Here is an 8,018-nt window from a genome sequence, read left to right as displayed (position 1 = left end):
ACTTCAAGACTTAGCAAAATTAAATATGGATTAAAGACTCTACTTTTCAATGGTGTTGGAATAATCAGACATACTTATGCAGAAAACAAACTACAATCCATACCATACCCAAAAATGATCTCAAAATAGGTCACAGAACTAAATGTAAAACCTGAACCTGCAATATTTCTAGAGGAAAAGAGAAGAGAATCTTTGTAAATTTGTGTTCGGTAAAGATTTTTTAGACTATGACACTAAAAGCACAGCCCATGAACAAAAGAATTGATACATTTGACCTCATCAAAATCAAATACTGTCAGAGACTCAAGAGGCAACCCAAAGATTGGGAGAAAATATTTGCAAAGCATAAATCTAATAAGGGACTTGTATACAGAATATGAAAAGAACTCTCAAAACCAGTGATAAGAAAACAAAGAACCTAATTAAAAATGGGCAAGAGACTTGGGCACTTCAACAAAGAAGACACATGGATGACCATTAAACACACCAGAAAGTGTTCAGCATCATAAGGCGCTGGGTAAATGCAAATTAAAACAACTACATTAAAATACAAATTAAAACCACTACACGGAGAAACTACTGCATGTCTATTGAAATGGCTAAACTGTAAAAGACTGACCATGCCAAGTTTTAGTGAAAATACAGAGAAACTGGAACACTAGTAGTAAAAATATAAGATAGTACAACCACTCGGAGATCAGTTTTTTTAAATGTTTATCTATTTTTGAGAGAGAGTGCAAGCGGGGGGTGGGGTAGAGAGTGGGGGGCAGAAGATCTGAAGTGGGCTTCATGCTAATGGCAGCAAGCCCAATATGGGGCTCTAACTCACAAACTGTGAGATCATGACCCGAGCCAAAGTCAGATGCTCAACCAACTGAGCCACGCAGGTGCCTCTGTAAATCAGTTTGATAGTTTAAGATGTTAAACCTACAGTTTCTATGTGATTCAACCCTTCCATGTTGAGGTGCTTTCCCAGAGAAATTACAACATACATCTCCAACAAAGACTTGTACAAAAATATGTACAGCAGTTTGTTTGTAATGAATGTCCATCAATAGGTGAATGGATAAACAAATTCCACACAATGGAATACTACTAAGCAATGAAAAGGAATGGACAGGAGTAAATCTCATGATAATTACATGGAATGAAAGAAGCTACACAATATAGAGTACATGATCTAGGACTACATTTACAAAAAGTTCTGGAAAGCACAAACTAATCTATAGTGATAATAACACAGAATAAATGTTTTCTTGAGGATGGGGATTAGGGAAGGCAGGAAGGAAAAATTACAAAGTAGAATGTGGAAACTCTGAGAATTACCAGGCTTCTGCCTTTGGAAATCTCTAGACCAGAGGTAGGCACTAGTATAGGGGGTGAGAGGAAACTGCCATGCACCCTCCTCTTTCCCATAGTAAGGGAGGGCCTACATCAGACAAGTGTTCCCAGAACATTCCCCAAGACTCCCCTTGTCATATGGCCCCAGCAGCAGACTCAGGAATGTCATCAGGTCTACAGCTCAGTGAATATCAGTCCAGCCTCGGAACAGGGCAACCTCCTCTCATTGACGCAGACACTCAAGTAACCAGGGGTCTCTGATAATCCTCTTGCCAGGTTGCAGGGGAGGAGCCTCTCACCGTGAGTTCCAACAGCCTGTGGAGGCCCTGGCCCCCCTGTCCTCCCCCAGGCCTCTTCTTGCACATTCTGGCACCACCAGCAGGTTGAGTGGGCAGAGAACTTGGTGTTTGGTGGGAGACAGTTCTCTTCCTGAGTCTGAAGGAGGGGTTGGTGCCCCTGCAGGTGGATTTCTGAACTGAGACCATGGGCCCTTAATGCTTTCCACCCTCAGCTTCGGTCTTCGGCTGCAATTCTGGGATGTGAGGAGAAATCCCACTTGGCATCCTGTTTCACCATCCAATATAGTGTCAGCTCATTCCCGTGCGTCTGACCTCGCACTTCCTGAGCTGTTATCTTTAGTGTTGATAGTGGGGTAATCATCACACAGTGGAAAGGGCAGCCCAGGCTTCAGAGCCTGGCTCTGCCCCTTACATTAATGGATAGATAATAATCCGCCTCCATCCACTACAGATTTCGTGTGAGGACAAAATGAATTAATACTTGTAAGGAACTTAAAACAATGCCTGGCACAGAGTAAGCGAAATCTGAAAGTTTGCGATTATCTCTTATCATCCCATTGAATAAGCCACCTCACTCCCTGAGTGGCAGTTTCTTGCCTGCAAAATAGGCTCTAACTCCACTCTAATAGGTGGAGTTTGAGGATTGGCTGAGATTGCTCATAAAAAGCACTTGGTGCAAACGCCTGCACGTAGCAGGTGCTCGGTGAACGTGAATTCCCTTCCACTCCCCTCCACTAGGGTCATTTTGGAAGCACGCCCCTTGCAGCAACATCGTTTGTCATAGGGGAGTGGGAGCCAGGTCCCGGGAAGGTGCTGTGCTGGGTAGGCTGGGCCAAGACATGGAACCAAAAGGCAAGAGCCATCTCTGCTTGCCTGAACCAACAGGAGAAAGAGTATTACTGCCTTCCTTCACGTGGGATGGGCCCTGGGCAGGGAGGCACAAGCGTTGGGCTCTGGCCTCAGCTCAGCCTTCGAACCATTTGTTGTGCAGGATGGGACAGGTGTCTGAGGCCTCTCTCGGCGGCTCCCCATGTGGAGAGGGGCGGGGCCAGGGGATGTGCACCCCGGGGTTAATTCTGGCCAGTCATTCCCTGCAGACCTGTCCGGTGCCCATCCTCCTTCCCATCCTCATCCTAGAGCTCTCTCTTGTCAACCTTCCACCTTGATGATAGTTTTTGCTACCAGATTTTGTCATTCTCTGGCACAGCTCAGCGTGCTCATTCCTCCTGGACGCACTTCTCTGCTCTGCCCGGAGGATGGTGAGGAAGTGACATCTCCATGGAAACAGGTGTTGATCCCACAGTTGCTTAGCGATGTGCTGGTGTGCTGCAGGATGATGTAAGCCGTGCTCTGGTTTCCCTAGGGGCTTGGCGTCCTTTGATGTGTCTGTACTATTGGAGTTGGGATGATCCCTCGCTTCTACCCTTCTTATGCAAAAGTAAAAGGCAAAAAGAACTGTTGTAAGAGGAGCAGTGTCAGGAGTCACAGGTGAGATGATGGTGACACTTTTGCTGGAGGCCGACAGGCTTGGGGAGCCTTGGACGCTGTGTGCAGGGGGGCAGCTGCCAGCCAAAGGCGAGTCCTTGGTGCTCCCCCACCATGCTGAGGGCGGCCACAGTGCATTTCCCCTCCAATGGCCCCTGTCCGCACCCAAGCTGCCCTAGCCTTTGGGGCCAGGACGCAGACGGAAGCCTACACACCAGATCTCCGATACTTAAAATTGTAAACCAGGCCAGCAGATTGTTAAACAGAGTATATTCAATCCTCTGGCCGTGGCAACGTGGCAGGCAGAGTAGTAGCCCGCCGAAGACGCCCACGTCCTAATCCCAGAAACCTGAGAACATGTCATGTTACATCAACATTGTAGGCAGAGTTGAGGCTGAGGAGTTGACTTTATGACACGGAGGTTTGTGGCAGATTATCTGCGTGAGCCCTGTGCAGTCCCAGGGTCCTCAGAAGCGGGAGAGAAGGGCAGAGTGGTGCCATGTGAGAAACCCTCGACCGGCCTCTGACGGCTTTGGAGATGGAAGAGGCAACAAGTCAAGGGATATCAGTGGCCTCTAGAGAAGCCTCTAGAAGCTGGAGAAGGCAGGAAGACAGATTGTTCCTTCGAGCCTCCAGAAAGGAACGCAGCCCTGTCGATATCCGGTGAGACTTCTGACCCAGGAACTCTAAGATAGCAAATCTGGGTCAGTTTAAGCCCCTGGGGTTGCGGTGACTTGCTGTAACTGCAGAAATCAGTACAGCAGGTGTGGCCTGTGGGGATGGGCACAGCCACAGGAGACAAGAGTGGGTCTCGTGCTGGGCACGGCACAGAGAGGGGCCTTCTTGCCTGTGTAAGTGCAAAACTGGTCCTACCACTGGAGGAAAAAAATGCCATTTCCTTCCTTTGGTAACTTTCACAAAACAAAACAGGGGCACTTGGGTGGCTCAGTCGGTTAAGCATCCGACTTCAGCTCAGGTCATGATCTCACCGTTTGTGGGTTCAAGCCCCATGTCAGGCTCCGTGCTGACAGCTTGGAGCCTGGAACTTACTGCAGATTCTGTATCTCCCTCTCTCTGTGCCCCTCCCCACTCTCACTCTCTCTCTCAAATAAATATTAAAAAACAAAACAAAGAAAAAGCCCAAACAAACCAAACTAGCCCAAAGCTTCCCCATAAAGCCAAAGCAAACTCTCCACGCAGCAGGAGAAAGTAACGCAGCTCTTCCGAGTGAGGAAAGACCGTGGGGCCTCCTGGACTGGCGTGCCCTTGCTCACTGGACTCCACCGCTAACTGGCCGTGACCGTGTTGGACCTCAGAGTTCTCACCTGCGAGATGGAATTCAGCGAGTACTCTAGGCAATGAGGAATTCTCTTTTCCTTCCCTTGGTTATCCGGGCTAAAATGTTCCCCTCTCTCTATTCCATGGACCTACGTCCTACAGGCCCAAGACACAACGCACCTCCTCCAGAAAGCCCTCCCTGACCACGCTCGTCGGCAGCGCTTTCTGGCTGTAGCCCTCTTACAACCTTGCTTTCTTTGTGTATAGCGGCACGGTATGCAAACTTAGAATAAACTCATCCGTTCGATGACTGTTTCCTGCCCCTAGTCACTAATAGAAGCGCAATGCTGGCCACTGCAGGTCTCACCAAATCATTGTTGGGCAGCTGATCATCAGTTACAGTGTTCAGGGCCTGGGACAGCTGGGTCCATTCAAACGAAAGCTTAAAAGAACGTGTCAAGCTTAGGCTTACCTTCTCTGCAGACAGCTGTAGCCTGTTTGACCCCATGATCTTGGAGCCTCCCAGACTCCTCCTTCCCTGGGACCACTTTGTCAGCCACATGTAGGCCCAGCCCTGCTGGGTCCCTGCGTAGATTCTTTCCTAAACTGGGGAGAGTTGAAAGTTCAGCAGCTGCGGGGGGTGCGGGGGGGGGGGGGGGGGGGGCGGGGATTTGCCCTGGAGGCAGCCTAGCCAGGCTCCTTCGCTGGCCTGGAACTCAGGTCTACTAACAGGCTGTTTTCCTGGGGCCAAGCCCCGCCCCCAGCTCTTGTTCTAGTTGCCATCTGCGTGCTCTGGGCCTTCACAGCCCACCCCAGGTCTGTCTCTTCTACAACTCACCCTGGCTGGGGTCTGCAGAACTGCTCCTGAGACCCCGTGTCTTCTGTATGACCTTTACGTGTCTCCTGCTCTCGGGACACCTATTGACCTGCCTGCCAGGACACTCACCCCCCACCCGTGGCTACCCTGCCCTGTCATAGCCTCCCTCCTGTCCCGTCTCCTCTGTATGCATCGTGGCTTCCCAATAGGATTGACTTTGCCCTCCTGCCTGCTCTAGATCCGCCCCTCTCTACTTACCTTACCTGGTGCATGCACAGCTTCAGGTGAGGATGCCTCTCTGCTCGGCTCTGGCTTGTATCTCTTTTCATTCCTTAATTTATTTGTTCACTTAGCCAGTCAGCCATCCAGAAAATATATGCCTAAGGCCCGCTCAGTGGCAGGCAGCGTACCAGAGGCTGGGCTCTGTGCTCCAAGCCCACACAGGACTGACACCCGAGGCTTCCCCCTCTGTTCCTCCCTGAGCCCCCACGTGGATGGTGGATCTGATCGTGTCCACCTGGAGAGCTGTTTATACAATTACATTAACCGCACAAGGAAGAATAATAGATTCGATTAGCTTACAATGCTGATCTTGCTAGAATTCTTTGGTATAGCAAGCACTGGTGATAATAAGTTAACCCATAAGTGCTACATTTAATTTTTAGATATGTCATTTCAGATGTGCCTTGAATCTTTCAAGAAGTCCTGGCTGAGACTTTTTTACATCCGGGAGTTGGGACAGGAATTGTCTTCAGCCAGTTAGAGTTCAAGAAAAAGATCAGCTTGGCTGGCTGGCCGACGTGGCCACCAGGAGCCGCCCGTGCTGGCAGAGAGACCTCCGAAGCAAAGCGAGAGTGTCCGGTGAGGGTTGTAAATGTGTATCACGGTGTGAAGGTCAGCGTCACGTGGCTGCAGACAGCACTGCTGTGCCGTTGCTCCCGTGCTACAAAGTCAAGCTAGAAATCTGAACGCTAAACATGTTCACAACAAAAGCACAGCAATAGTTACACATTTTTAAAAAGCTGTATATTTATTATCGTATCCCACGGGGTATTTATACTGGCGACATTTGGCTCCAGCTCAGTGTTTAATACTTGGCCATTCTGCATTTGGCCAAGATGAGTGTTCCGTGCACCTCGAAAAGGATCTAATTGAGACTTCTGTGTTTCTTTCCTTGACAGATATTTTGTCCCAGTTAAAAATAGTGCTTCGCACAAGAGCTGAAAACAGGCTTCTTCACTAAACGCTTCCTCAAGCTGGTTCTCAGCCTCCTCCTGAATCATTACCCTCAAGCCAGTTCGCTGAGATCTCAGGGAGATACACGCCAAGAAACGCCACGCTTCCTCCGGGGAAAGTGCCAGCGGGTGCCCACCCCACTGCGGTTGAACCAGCCCACACCAGGTCTACGAAGTCAGGCAGGGCTGTCCATTCCAGGACCACCTCCTGGTCTTCCTCAGGTGAAGAGGAAGGACCGCCCCTTCTGACCTGGTTGAAGGAACCTGCAGTCACTCCCGGGTCTCTATTTTACCACAGCCTGTTAGCAGCCCAGAATAGCTCCCGAGCCTTCGATTCCGTGCTCCGGGCAGAGTCTTGAACCGTCAGGAAATGGTTTTTGCGGTGTGCCGAGGAGGCAGAGGGGGAGGCAGGGATGGAAAATCCAAACATCCCTCCCGAGTCACAGCGAAGAGGCAACCCATGTTTTCAAGTCAGTCTGGATCTCAAACATTGAGTGCCACTTGCGCGATGGGTTCCTGCCATTCTTCCCTCTGGTAATTAGAAGAAGTCGTGACAGCCTGTGGAACCATCCAGCTGAGTAAGGGGAACAGGTCCCTGAGCTGGCGGGAACTGTTACTGAGGCCTCGCCCACACTGAAGATCATAATGCCATGAAGAAAGTTCTGGCAACTCTGGAAACCTAAGGGAAAGCATGCCTGTCTCCCCCACCCCTGCCAGTATTCAGTCACATATGTGCTCTTCGTCTTCTGTATAACTTCCATCTTGGCACGTTTGAGAGAGAAGTTTGCTGTGTTTGTCTGCCCAATGGGCTGCCTTCATTATAGATTGTAAATAACTTCTTTCCAGAATTTCAAGAGTTTCTTTTTTTCTTTAGGATGACATTTAATATTTTCCATGCAGTTTGCCTTTCTGGGAGAATGTTCTCAGGGATGAGTAACTTTGGGTTGTCTTCCTTTCAACTGCTTTCCCTATTTTAAAGGTCTCATTCTTGGGGCGCCTGGGTGGCTCAGTCGGTTAGGTGTCCGACTTCGGCTCAGGTCATGATCTCGCGGTCCGTGAGTTCGAGCCCCGCGTCGGGCTCTGGGCTGATGGCTCAGAGCCTGGAGCCTGTTTCCGATTCTGTGTCTCCCTCTCTCTCTGCCCCTCCCCCGTTCATGCTCTGTCTCTCTCCATCTCAAAAATAAATAAACGTTAAAAAAAAATTAAAAAAAAAAGGTCTCATTCTTATATATATTTTTTCAAAGCGATACGTTTGATTTGAGGTTTTAGGCTGAAACCCAGCTTTTTCGTACAAATTCCTGCCCATGTGCCATTGTTTTATCTTCTAAACGAGCTGACAGAATGAAGCCTGCTGGTTAGCTGAGACCATTTCGGGTACTGCCTCTCGAAGTAAGGTCTGTGCGACATCCGTGTCCACAATCAGTGTGCTTCCTGGAAATGCAGTCTGCTGGGGCTAGTTGCAAATATATTGAATGAAAATTTCAGTGGGGCAGGAGGAGGCCTTGGAATCTGAATTTTTCACAAGGGCAGCAGGTCGTACCTGTCACTGTGGAGTTTGAGAAC

At 49.4% G+C, this 8,018-nt stretch overlaps 1 long non-coding RNA gene across 1 annotated transcript in view; it reads left to right on the top strand.

Annotated features, from left to right (window-relative positions):
- Window positions 1-7,439, top strand: part of LOC113592481 (uncharacterized) — a 13,637-nt gene extending 6,198 nt beyond the window's left edge. The window contains exons 2-4 of the long non-coding RNA XR_008289594.1: window positions 2,826-2,978; window positions 5,900-6,081; window positions 6,402-7,439. This is a non-coding gene — a long non-coding RNA (uncharacterized LOC113592481). The remainder of the gene's footprint in view (window positions 1-2,825; window positions 2,979-5,899; window positions 6,082-6,401) is intronic.
- Window positions 7,440-8,018: the final 579 nt, after the last annotated feature.

The sequence above is a fragment of the Acinonyx jubatus genome, chromosome A3 (genome assembly GCF_027475565.1).
Source record: "Acinonyx jubatus isolate Ajub_Pintada_27869175 chromosome A3, VMU_Ajub_asm_v1.0, whole genome shotgun sequence".
Classification (NCBI taxonomy): Eukaryota; Metazoa; Chordata; class Mammalia; order Carnivora; family Felidae; genus Acinonyx; species Acinonyx jubatus.
This window is presented reverse-complemented; position numbering and strand designations above follow the sequence as displayed.